Genomic DNA, 12,094 nt, shown 5'->3' on the forward strand with positions numbered 1-12,094 from the left:
GGCAGAGGTGCCTATCTTTGGTGATTCTCTGCCGCATGCCTTTCAATGCTGCCCGTCTTGTGTACTTCCTGATGTCGCAGCTATTTTTCACAGCCTGGGCCGGCGGCGCAATGGATAACGCGTCTGACTACGGATTAGAAGATTGCAGGTTCGGCTCCTACCTGGCTCGAGCATTTTTGCAATCTTTGCATTCTGGCTTTGGATGCCACGGAAGCGAACATATTTGGTCACATTTTCCAGTTACTAAGCTGGCAAGTGTCTTCTTAGCGCAGTAGGCAGCGTGTCAGTCTCATAATCTGAAGTTCCTGAGTTCGATCCTTAGAGAAGGCATTGATACTTGCATAGAAGTTTTTCCTTCTTTCATTTCAGCTGCATTCATGCAAAAATCGGAAAGTTTTGCTGCGACAGCACACCAAAGGATTTGATGTCCCTCAGCCTGCGGTGACCTTCAGAAGCAGATGGGCTCACACCACACCTGACACAACTCTTGCGTCTGAACAATTACCCGAGCCAAAAGAAAAGTGGAGAATGCGGGCATTGATCCCGCTACCTCTCACATGCAAAGCGAGCGCTCTACCATTTGAGCTAATTCCCCATTCACGTCTGGCATTAGCTCCCAGTTTGCATCTGACTAGCCCCTTATCACTTGCCTCCTCGCTATTCCACGACCAGCAGAAATCTCCTGCTTCAGGTTGGCCTGCTCACTGAACACTTTCAATGCTTTGCTCCAATCGACGTTACTGAGCAATAGCAGGCGAGCAAGGGCAGGACTGGAAGCCATGGATATGGTGAAAGATGCCGAGAAGAGCTCGAGCCTGCGCAAGGGAAGCGACTTGAGCGCAACGTCGCAGCCGCCACGAGCGAGAGGGAGCAGGCGAAAGCCCTTTCTGACTGATGGACAGATGACTTCTATTGCCTGAGGCTTTGCCTGAAAGAAAGTGCTGGCTCTTTACATGCATTGCTGCTCAAAGGCACTCCCTGCTGACACACACATGCAAGTGTTCAAGCAAAACGGCGAAGGCACTGTCCTGTGCCTCAGCTGCAACATGTTCAGCTGCAAACTGCTCGTCATATTATGAGCTCTGCCTTTAGCGAATTGCCACTTACCACGCACATACTTACTTCAAAAGAATGCGCACTGCTTCAAGACGGAGTGCAACCAACCACCTAAGGACGACTTTGCTTTGCTTTGTTTTCGACTGCACTGCTCCGCTCCCCACCTGTCAATCGAAGGGAAGCGGCAGAGGTGCCTATCTTTGGTGATTCTCTGCCGCATGCCTTTCAATGCTGCCCGTCTTGTGTACTTCCTGATGTCGCAGCTATTTTTCACAGCCTGGGCCGGCGGCGCAATGGATAACGCGTCTGACTACGGATTAGAAGATTGCAGGTTCGGCTCCTACCTGGCTCGAGCATTTTTGCAATCTTTGCATTCTGGCTTTGGATGCCACGGAAGCGAACATATTTGGTCACATTTTCCAGTTACTAAGCTGGCAAGTGTCTTCTTAGCGCAGTAGGCAGCGTGTCAGTCTCATAATCTGAAGTTCCTGAGTTCGATCCTTAGAGAAGGCATTGATACTTGCATAGAAGTTTTTCCTTCTTTCATTTCAGCTGCATTCATGCAAAAATCGGAAAGTTTTGCTGCGACAGCACACCAAAGGATTTGATGTCCCTCAGCCTGCGGTGACCTTCAGAAGCAGATGGGCTCACACCACACCTGACACAACTCTTGCGTCTGAACAATTACCCGAGCCAAAAGAAAAGTGGAGAATGCGGGCATTGATCCCGCTACCTCTCACATGCAAAGCGAGCGCTCTACCATTTGAGCTAATTCCCCATTCACGTCTGGCATTAGCTCCCAGTTTGCATCTGACTAGCCCCTTATCACTTGCCTCCTCGCTATTCCACGACCAGCAGAAATCTCCTGCTTCAGGTTGGCCTGCTCACTGAACACTTTCAATGCTTTGCTCCAATCGACGTTACTGAGCAATAGCAGGCGAGCAAGGGCAGGACTGGAAGCCATGGATATGGTGAAAGATGCCGAGAAGAGCTCGAGCCTGCGCAAGGGAAGCGACTTGAGCGCAACGTCGCAGCCGCCACGAGCGAGAGGGAGCAGGCGAGAGCCCTTTCTGACTGATGGACAGATGACTTCTATTGCCTGAGGCTTTGCCTGAAAGAAAGTGCTGGCTCTTTACATGCATTGCTGCTCAAAGGCACTCCCTGCTGACACACACATGCAAGTGTTCAAGCAAAACGGCGAAGGCACTGTCCTGTGCCTCAGCTGCAACATGTTCAGCTGCAAACTGCTCGTCATATTATGAGCTCTGCCTTTAGCGAATTGCCACTTACCACGCACATACTTACTTCAAAAGAATGCGCACTGCTTCAAGACGGAGTGCAACCAACCACCTAAGGACGACTTTGCTTTGCTTTGTTTTCGACTGCACTGCTCCGCTCCCCACCTGTCAATCGAAGGGAAGCGGCAGAGGTGCCTATCTTTGGTGATTCTCTGCCGCATGCCTTTCAATGCTGCCCGTCCTGTGTACTTCCTGATGTCGCAGCTATTTTTCACAGCCTGGGCCGGCGGCGCAATGGATAACGCGTCTGACTACGGATTAGAAGATTGCAGGTTCGGCTCCTACCTGGCTCGAGCATTTTTGCAATCTTTGCATTCTGGCTTTGGATGCCACGGAAGCGAACATAGTTGGTCACATTCTCCAGTTACTCAGCTGACAAGTGTCTTCTTAGCGCAGTAGGCAGCGTGTCAGTCTCATAATCTGAAGGTCCTGAGTTCGATCCTTAGAGAAGGCGTTGATACTTGCATAGAAGTTTTTCCTTCTTTCATTTCAGCTGCATTCATGCAAAAATCGGAAAGTTTTGCTGCGACAGCACACCAAAGGATTTGATGTCCCTCAGCCTGCGGTGACCTTCAGAAGCAGATGGGCTCACACCACACCTGACACAACTCTTGCGTCTGAACAATTACCCGAGCCAAAAGAAAAGTGGAGAATGCAGGCATTGATCCCGCTACCTCTCACATGCAAAGCGAGCGCTCTACCATTTGAGCTAATTCCCCATTCACGTCTGGCATTAGCTCCCAGTTTGCATCTGACTAGCCCCTTATCACTTGCCTCCTCGCTATTCCACGACCAGCAGAAATCTCCTGCTTCAGGTTGGCCTGCTCACTGAACACTTTCAATGCTTTGCTCCAATCGACGTTACTGAGCAATAGCAGGCGAGCAAGGGCAGGACTGGAAGCCATGGATATGGTGAAAGACGCCGAGAAGAGCTCGAGCCTGCGCAAGGGAAGCGACTTGAGCGCAACGTCGCAGCTGCCACGAGCGAGAGGGAGCAGGCGAAAGCCCTTTCTGACTGATGGACAGATGACTTCTATTGCCTGAGGCTTTGCCTGAAAGAAAGTGCTGGCTCTTTACATGCATTGCTGCTCAAAGGCACTCCCTGCTGACACACACATGCAAGTGTTCAAGCAAAACGGCGAAGGCACTGTCCTGTGCCTCAGCTGCAACATGTTCAGCTGCAAACTGCTCGTCATATTATGAGCTCTGCCTTTTACCACGCACATACTTACTTCAAAAGAATGCGCACTGCTTCAAGACGGAGTGCAACCAACCACCTAAGGACGACTTTGCTTTGCTTTGTTTTCGACTGCACTGCTCCGCTCCCCACCTGTCAATCGAAGGGAAGCGGCAGAGGTGCCTATCTTTGGTGATTCTCTGCCGCATGCCTTTCAATGCTGCCCGTCTTGTGTACTTCCTGATGTCGCAGCTATTTTTCACAGCCTGGGCCGGCGGCGCAATGGATAACGCGTCTGACTACGGATTAGAAGATTGCAGGTTCGGCTCCTACCTGGCTCGAGCATTTTTGCAATCTTTGCATTCTGGCTTTGGATGCCACGGAAGCGAACATATTTGGTCACATTTTCCAGTTACTAAGCTGGCAAGTGTCTTCTTAGCGCAGTAGGCAGCGTGTCAGTCTCATAATCTGAAGTTCCTGAGTTCGATCCTTAGAGAAGGCATTGATACTTGCATAGAAGTTTTTCCTTCTTTCATTTCAGCTGCATTCATGCAAAAATCGGAAAGTTTTGCTGCGACAGCACACCAAAGGATTTGATGTCCCTCAGCCTGCGGTGACCTTCAGAAGCAGATGGGCTCACACCACACCTGACACAACTCTTGCGTCTGAACAATTACCCGAGCCAAAAGAAAAGTGGAGAATGCGGGCATTGATCCCGCTACCTCTCACATGCAAAGCGAGCGCTCTACCATTTGAGCTAATTCCCCATTCACGTCTGGCATTAGCTCCCAGTTTGCATCTGACTAGCCCCTTATCACTTGCCTCCTCGCTATTCCACGACCAGCAGAAATCTCCTGCTTCAGGTTGGCCTGCTCACTGAACACTTTCAATGCTTTGCTCCAATCGACGTTACTGAGCAATAGCAGGCGAGCAAGGGCAGGACTGGAAGCCATGGATATGGTGAAAGATGCCGAGAAGAGCTCGAGCCTGCGCAAGGGAAGCGACTTGAGCGCAACGTCGCAGCCGCCACGAGCGAGAGGGAGCAGGCGAAAGCCCTTTCTGACTGATGGACAGATGACTTCTATTGCCTGAGGCTTTGCCTGAAAGAAAGTGCTGGCTCTTTACATGCATTGCTGCTCAAAGGCACTCCCTGCTGACACACACATGCAAGTGTTCAAGCAAAACGGCGAAGGCACTGTCCTGTGCCTCAGCTGCAACATGTTCAGCTGCAAACTGCTCGTCATATTATGAGCTCTGCCTTTAGCGAATTGCCACTTACCACGCACATACTTACTTCAAAAGAATGCGCACTGCTTCAAGACGGAGTGCAACCAACCACCTAAGGACGACTTTGCTTTGCTTTGTTTTCGACTGCACTGCTCCGCTCCCCACCTGTCAATCGAAGGGAAGCGGCAGAGGTGCCTATCTTTGGTGATTCTCTGCCGCATGCCTTTCAATGCTGCCCGTCTTGTGTACTTCCTGATGTCGCAGCTATTTTTCACAGCCTGGGCCGGCGGCGCAATGGATAACGCGTCTGACTACGGATTAGAAGATTGCAGGTTCGGCTCCTACCTGGCTCGAGCATTTTTGCAATCTTTGCATTCTGGCTTTGGATGCCACGGAAGCGAACATATTTGGTCACATTTTCCAGTTACTAAGCTGGCAAGTGTCTTCTTAGCGCAGTAGGCAGCGTGTCAGTCTCATAATCTGAAGTTCCTGAGTTCGATCCTTAGAGAAGGCATTGATACTTGCATAGAAGTTTTTCCTTCTTTCATTTCAGCTGCATTCATGCAAAAATCGGAAAGTTTTGCTGCGACAGCACACCAAAGGATTTGATGTCCCTCAGCCTGCGGTGACCTTCAGAAGCAGATGGGCTCACACCACACCTGACACAACTCTTGCGTCTGAACAATTACCCGAGCCAAAAGAAAAGTGGAGAATGCGGGCATTGATCCCGCTACCTCTCACATGCAAAGCGAGCGCTCTACCATTTGAGCTAATTCCCCATTCACGTCTGGCATTAGCTCCCAGTTTGCATCTGACTAGCCCCTTATCACTTGCCTCCTCGCTATTCCACGACCAGCAGAAATCTCCTGCTTCAGGTTGGCCTGCTCACTGAACACTTTCAATGCTTTGCTCCAATCGACGTTACTGAGCAATAGCAGGCGAGCAAGGGCAGGACTGGAAGCCATGGATATGGTGAAAGATGCCGAGAAGAGCTCGAGCCTGCGCAAGGGAAGCGACTTGAGCGCAACGTCGCAGCCGCCACGAGCGAGAGGGAGCAGGCGAAAGCCCTTTCTGACTGATGGACAGATGACTTCTATTGCCTGAGGCTTTGCCTGAAAGAAAGTGCTGGCTCTTTACATGCATTGCTGCTCAAAGGCACTCCCTGCTGACACACACATGCAAGTGTTCAAGCAAAACGGCGAAGGCACTGTCCTGTGCCTCAGCTGCAACATGTTCAGCTGCAAACTGCTCGTCATATTATGAGCTCTGCCTTTAGCGAATTGCCACTTACCACGCACATACTTACTTCAAAAGAATGCGCACTGCTTCAAGACGGAGTGCAACCAACCACCTAAGGACGACTTTGCTTTGCTTTGTTTTCGACTGCACTGCTCCGCTCCCCACCTGTCAATCGAAGGGAAGCGGCAGAGGTGCCTATCTTTGGTGATTCTCTGCCGCATGCCTTTCAATGCTGCCCGTCTTGTGTACTTCCTGATGTCGCAGCTATTTTTCACAGCCTGGGCCGGCGGCGCAATGGATAACGCGTCTGACTACGGATTAGAAGATTGCAGGTTCGGCTCCTACCTGGCTCGAGCATTTTTGCAATCTTTGCATTCTGGCTTTGGATGCCACGGAAGCGAACATATTTGGTCACATTTTCCAGTTACTAAGCTGGCAAGTGTCTTCTTAGCGCAGTAGGCAGCGTGTCAGTCTCATAATCTGAAGTTCCTGAGTTCGATCCTTAGAGAAGGCATTGATACTTGCATAGAAGTTTTTCCTTCTTTCATTTCAGCTGCATTCATGCAAAAATCGGAAAGTTTTGCTGCGACAGCACACCAAAGGATTTGATGTCCCTCAGCCTGCGGTGACCTTCAGAAGCAGATGGGCTCACACCACACCTGACACAACTCTTGCGTCTGAACAATTACCCGAGCCAAAAGAAAAGTGGAGAATGCGGGCATTGATCCCGCTACCTCTCACATGCAAAGCGAGCGCTCTACCATTTGAGCTAATTCCCCATTCACGTCTGGCATTAGCTCCCAGTTTGCATCTGACTAGCCCCTTATCACTTGCCTCCTCGCTATTCCACGACCAGCAGAAATCTCCTGCTTCAGGTTGGCCTGCTCACTGAACACTTTCAATGCTTTGCTCCAATCGACGTTACTGAGCAATAGCAGGCGAGCAAGGGCAGGACTGGAAGCCATGGATATGGTGAAAGATGCCGAGAAGAGCTCGAGCCTGCGCAAGGGAAGCGACTTGAGCGCAACGTCGCAGCCGCCACGAGCGTGAGGGAGCAGGCGAGAGCCCTTTCTGACTGATGGACAGATGACTTCTATTGCCTGAGGCTTTGCCTGAAAGAAAGTGCTGGCTCTTTACATGCATTGCTGCTCAAAGGCACTCCCTGCTGACACACACATGCAAGTGTTCAAGCAAAACGGCGAAGGCACTGTCCTGTGCCTCAGCTGCAACATGTTCAGCTGCAAACTGCTCGTCATATTATGAGCTCTGCCTTTAGCGAATTGCCACTTACCACGCACATACTTACTTCAAAAGAATGCGCACTGCTTCAAGACGGAGTGCAACCAACCACCTAAGGACGACTTTGCTTTGCTTTGTTTTCGACTGCACTGCTCCGCTCCCCACCTGTCAATCGAAGGGAAGCGGCAGAGGTGCCTATCTTTGGTGATTCTCTGCCGCATGCCTTTCAATGCTGCCCGTCCTGTGTACTTCCTGATGTCGCAGCTATTTTTCACAGCCTGGGCCGGCGGCGCAATGGATAACGCGTCTGACTACGGATTAGAAGATTGCAGGTTCGGCTCCTACCTGGCTCGAGCATTTTTGCAATCTTTGCATTCTGGCTTTGGATGCCACGGAAGCGAACATAGTTGGTCACATTCTCCAGTTACTCAGCTGACAAGTGTCTTCTTAGCGCAGTAGGCAGCGTGTCAGTCTCATAATCTGAAGGTCCTGAGTTCGATCCTTAGAGAAGGCGTTGATACTTGCATAGAAGTTTTTCCTTCTTTCATTTCAGCTGCATTCATGCAAAAATCGGAAAGTTTTGCTGCGACAGCACACCAAAGGATTTGATGTCCCTCAGCCTGCGGTGACCTTCAGAAGCAGATGGGCTCACACCACACCTGACACAACTCTTGCGTCTGAACAATTACCCGAGCCAAAAGAAAAGTGGAGAATGCAGGCATTGATCCCGCTACCTCTCACATGCAAAGCGAGCGCTCTACCATTTGAGCTAATTCCCCATTCACGTCTGGCATTAGCTCCCAGTTTGCATCTGACTAGCCCCTTATCACTTGCCTCCTCGCTATTCCACGACCAGCAGAAATCTCCTGCTTCAGGTTGGCCTGCTCACTGAACACTTTCAATGCTTTGCTCCAATCGACGTTACTGAGCAATAGCAGGCGAGCAAGGGCAGGACTGGAAGCCATGGATATGGTGAAAGACGCCGAGAAGAGCTCGAGCCTGCGCAAGGGAAGCGACTTGAGCGCAACGTCGCAGCTGCCACGAGCGAGAGGGAGCAGGCGAAAGCCCTTTCTGACTGATGGACAGATGACTTCTATTGCCTGAGGCTTTGCCTGAAAGAAAGTGCTGGCTCTTTACATGCATTGCTGCTCAAAGGCACTCCCTGCTGACACACACATGCAAGTGTTCAAGCAAAACGGCGAAGGCACTGTCCTGTGCCTCAGCTGCAACATGTTCAGCTGCAAACTGCTCGTCATATTATGAGCTCTGCCTTTTACCACGCACATACTTACTTCAAAAGAATGCGCACTGCTTCAAGACGGAGTGCAACCAACCACCTAAGGACGACTTTGCTTTGCTTTGTTTTCGACTGCACTGCTCCGCTCCCCACCTGTCAATCGAAGGGAAGCGGCAGAGGTGCCTATCTTTGGTGATTCTCTGCCGCATGCCTTTCAATGCTGCCCGTCTTGTGTACTTCCTGATGTCGCAGCTATTTTTCACAGCCTGGGCCGGCGGCGCAATGGATAACGCGTCTGACTACGGATTAGAAGATTGCAGGTTCGGCTCCTACCTGGCTCGAGCATTTTTGCAATCTTTGCATTCTGGCTTTGGATGCCACGGAAGCGAACATATTTGGTCACATTTTCCAGTTACTAAGCTGGCAAGTGTCTTCTTAGCGCAGTAGGCAGCGTGTCAGTCTCATAATCTGAAGTTCCTGAGTTCGATCCTTAGAGAAGGCATTGATACTTGCATAGAAGTTTTTCCTTCTTTCATTTCAGCTGCATTCATGCAAAAATCGGAAAGTTTTGCTGCGACAGCACACCAAAGGATTTGATGTCCCTCAGCCTGCGGTGACCTTCAGAAGCAGATGGGCTCACACCACACCTGACACAACTCTTGCGTCTGAACAATTACCCGAGCCAAAAGAAAAGTGGAGAATGCGGGCATTGATCCCGCTACCTCTCACATGCAAAGCGAGCGCTCTACCATTTGAGCTAATTCCCCATTCACGTCTGGCATTAGCTCCCAGTTTGCATCTGACTAGCCCCTTATCACTTGCCTCCTCGCTATTCCACGACCAGCAGAAATCTCCTGCTTCAGGTTGGCCTGCTCACTGAACACTTTCAATGCTTTGCTCCAATCGACGTTACTGAGCAATAGCAGGCGAGCAAGGGCAGGACTGGAAGCCATGGATATGGTGAAAGATGCCGAGAAGAGCTCGAGCCTGCGCAAGGGAAGCGACTTGAGCGCAACGTCGCAGCCGCCACGAGCGAGAGGGAGCAGGCGAAAGCCCTTTCTGACTGATGGACAGATGACTTCTATTGCCTGAGGCTTTGCCTGAAAGAAAGTGCTGGCTCTTTACATGCATTGCTGCTCAAAGGCACTCCCTGCTGACACACACATGCAAGTGTTCAAGCAAAACGGCGAAGGCACTGTCCTGTGCCTCAGCTGCAACATGTTCAGCTGCAAACTGCTCGTCATATTATGAGCTCTGCCTTTAGCGAATTGCCACTTACCACGCACATACTTACTTCAAAAGAATGCGCACTGCTTCAAGACGGAGTGCAACCAACCACCTAAGGACGACTTTGCTTTGCTTTGTTTTCGACTGCACTGCTCCGCTCCCCACCTGTCAATCGAAGGGAAGCGGCAGAGGTGCCTATCTTTGGTGATTCTCTGCCGCATGCCTTTCAATGCTGCCCGTCTTGTGTACTTCCTGATGTCGCAGCTATTTTTCACAGCCTGGGCCGGCGGCGCAATGGATAACGCGTCTGACTACGGATTAGAAGATTGCAGGTTCGGCTCCTACCTGGCTCGAGCATTTTTGCAATCTTTGCATTCTGGCTTTGGATGCCACGGAAGCGAACATATTTGGTCACATTTTCCAGTTACTAAGCTGGCAAGTGTCTTCTTAGCGCAGTAGGCAGCGTGTCAGTCTCATAATCTGAAGTTCCTGAGTTCGATCCTTAGAGAAGGCATTGATACTTGCATAGAAGTTTTTCCTTCTTTCATTTCAGCTGCATTCATGCAAAAATCGGAAAGTTTTGCTGCGACAGCACACCAAAGGATTTGATGTCCCTCAGCCTGCGGTGACCTTCAGAAGCAGATGGGCTCACACCACACCTGACACAACTCTTGCGTCTGAACAATTACCCGAGCCAAAAGAAAAGTGGAGAATGCGGGCATTGATCCCGCTACCTCTCACATGCAAAGCGAGCGCTCTACCATTTGAGCTAATTCCCCATTCACGTCTGGCATTAGCTCCCAGTTTGCATCTGACTAGCCCCTTATCACTTGCCTCCTCGCTATTCCACGACCAGCAGAAATCTCCTGCTTCAGGTTGGCCTGCTCACTGAACACTTTCAATGCTTTGCTCCAATCGACGTTACTGAGCAATAGCAGGCGAGCAAGGGCAGGACTGGAAGCCATGGATATGGTGAAAGATGCCGAGAAGAGCTCGAGCCTGCGCAAGGGAAGCGACTTGAGCGCAACGTCGCAGCCGCCACGAGCGAGAGGGAGCAGGCGAAAGCCCTTTCTGACTGATGGACAGATGACTTCTATTGCCTGAGGCTTTGCCTGAAAGAAAGTGCTGGCTCTTTACATGCATTGCTGCTCAAAGGCACTCCCTGCTGACACACACATGCAAGTGTTCAAGCAAAACGGCGAAGGCACTGTCCTGTGCCTCAGCTGCAACATGTTCAGCTGCAAACTGCTCGTCATATTATGAGCTCTGCCTTTAGCGAATTGCCACTTACCACGCACATACTTACTTCAAAAGAATGCGCACTGCTTCAAGACGGAGTGCAACCAACCACCTAAGGACGACTTTGCTTTGCTTTGTTTTCGACTGCACTGCTCCGCTCCCCACCTGTCAATCGAAGGGAAGCGGCAGAGGTGCCTATCTTTGGTGATTCTCTGCCGCATGCCTTTCAATGCTGCCCGTCTTGTGTACTTCCTGATGTCGCAGCTATTTTTCACAGCCTGGGCCGGCGGCGCAATGGATAACGCGTCTGACTACGGATTAGAAGATTGCAGGTTCGGCTCCTACCTGGCTCGAGCATTTTTGCAATCTTTGCATTCTGGCTTTGGATGCCACGGAAGCGAACATAGTTGGTCACATTCTCCAGTTACTCAGCTGACAAGTGTCTTCTTAGCGCAGTAGGCAGCGTGTCAGTCTCATAATCTGAAGGTCCTGAGTTCGATCCTTAGAGAAGGCGTTGATACTTGCATAGAACTTTTTCCTTCTTTCATTTCAGCTGCATTCATGCAAAAATCGGAAAGTTTTGCTGCGACAGCACACCAAAGGATTTGATGTCCCTCAGCCTGCGGTGACCTTCAGAAGCAGATGGGCTCACACCACACCTGACACAACTCTTGCGTCTGAACAATTACCCGAGCCAAAAGAAAAGTGGAGAATGCGGGCATTGATCCCGCTACCTCTCACATGCAAAGCGAGCGCTCTACCATTTGAGCTAATTCCCCATTCACGTCTGGCATTAGCTCCCAGTTTGCATCTGACTAGCCCCTTATCACTTGCCTCCTCGCTATTCCACGACCAGCAGAAATCTCCTGCTTCAGGTTGGCCTGCTCACTGAACACTTTCAATGCTTTGCTCCAATCGACGTTACTGAGCAATAGCAGGCGAGCAAGGGCAGGACTGGAAGCCATGGATATGGTGAAAGACGCCGAGAAGAGCTCGAGCCTGCGCAAGGGAAGCGACTTGAGCGCAACGTCGCAGCTGCCACGAGCGAGAGGGAGCAGGCGAAAGCCCTTTCTGACTGATGGACAGATGACTTCTATTGCCTGAGGCTTTGCCTGAAAGAAAGTGCTGGCTCTTTACATGCATTGCTGCTCAAAG

At 50.7% G+C, this 12,094-nt stretch overlaps 3 non-coding genes across 3 annotated transcripts; all 3 read left to right on the forward strand.

The window, feature by feature from the left end:
- The first annotated feature begins 2,735 nt into the window (after positions 1-2,735).
- On the forward strand, positions 2,736-2,808 carry trnam-cau (transfer RNA methionine (anticodon CAU)). Its single transcript has one exon. It is a non-coding gene; the product is annotated as a tRNA-Met (tRNA).
- Positions 2,809-7,677: 4,869 nt separating this feature from the next.
- On the forward strand, positions 7,678-7,750 carry trnam-cau (transfer RNA methionine (anticodon CAU)). Its single transcript has one exon. It is a non-coding gene; the product is annotated as a tRNA-Met (tRNA).
- Positions 7,751-11,380: 3,630 nt separating this feature from the next.
- trnam-cau (transfer RNA methionine (anticodon CAU)) lies at positions 11,381-11,453 on the forward strand. The gene has a single exon. It is a non-coding gene; the product is annotated as a tRNA-Met (tRNA).
- Positions 11,454-12,094: the final 641 nt, after the last annotated feature.

The sequence above is a fragment of the Pristiophorus japonicus genome, chromosome 1 (assembly GCF_044704955.1).
Source record: "Pristiophorus japonicus isolate sPriJap1 chromosome 1, sPriJap1.hap1, whole genome shotgun sequence".
Taxonomy (NCBI): Eukaryota; Metazoa; Chordata; class Chondrichthyes; family Pristiophoridae; genus Pristiophorus; species Pristiophorus japonicus.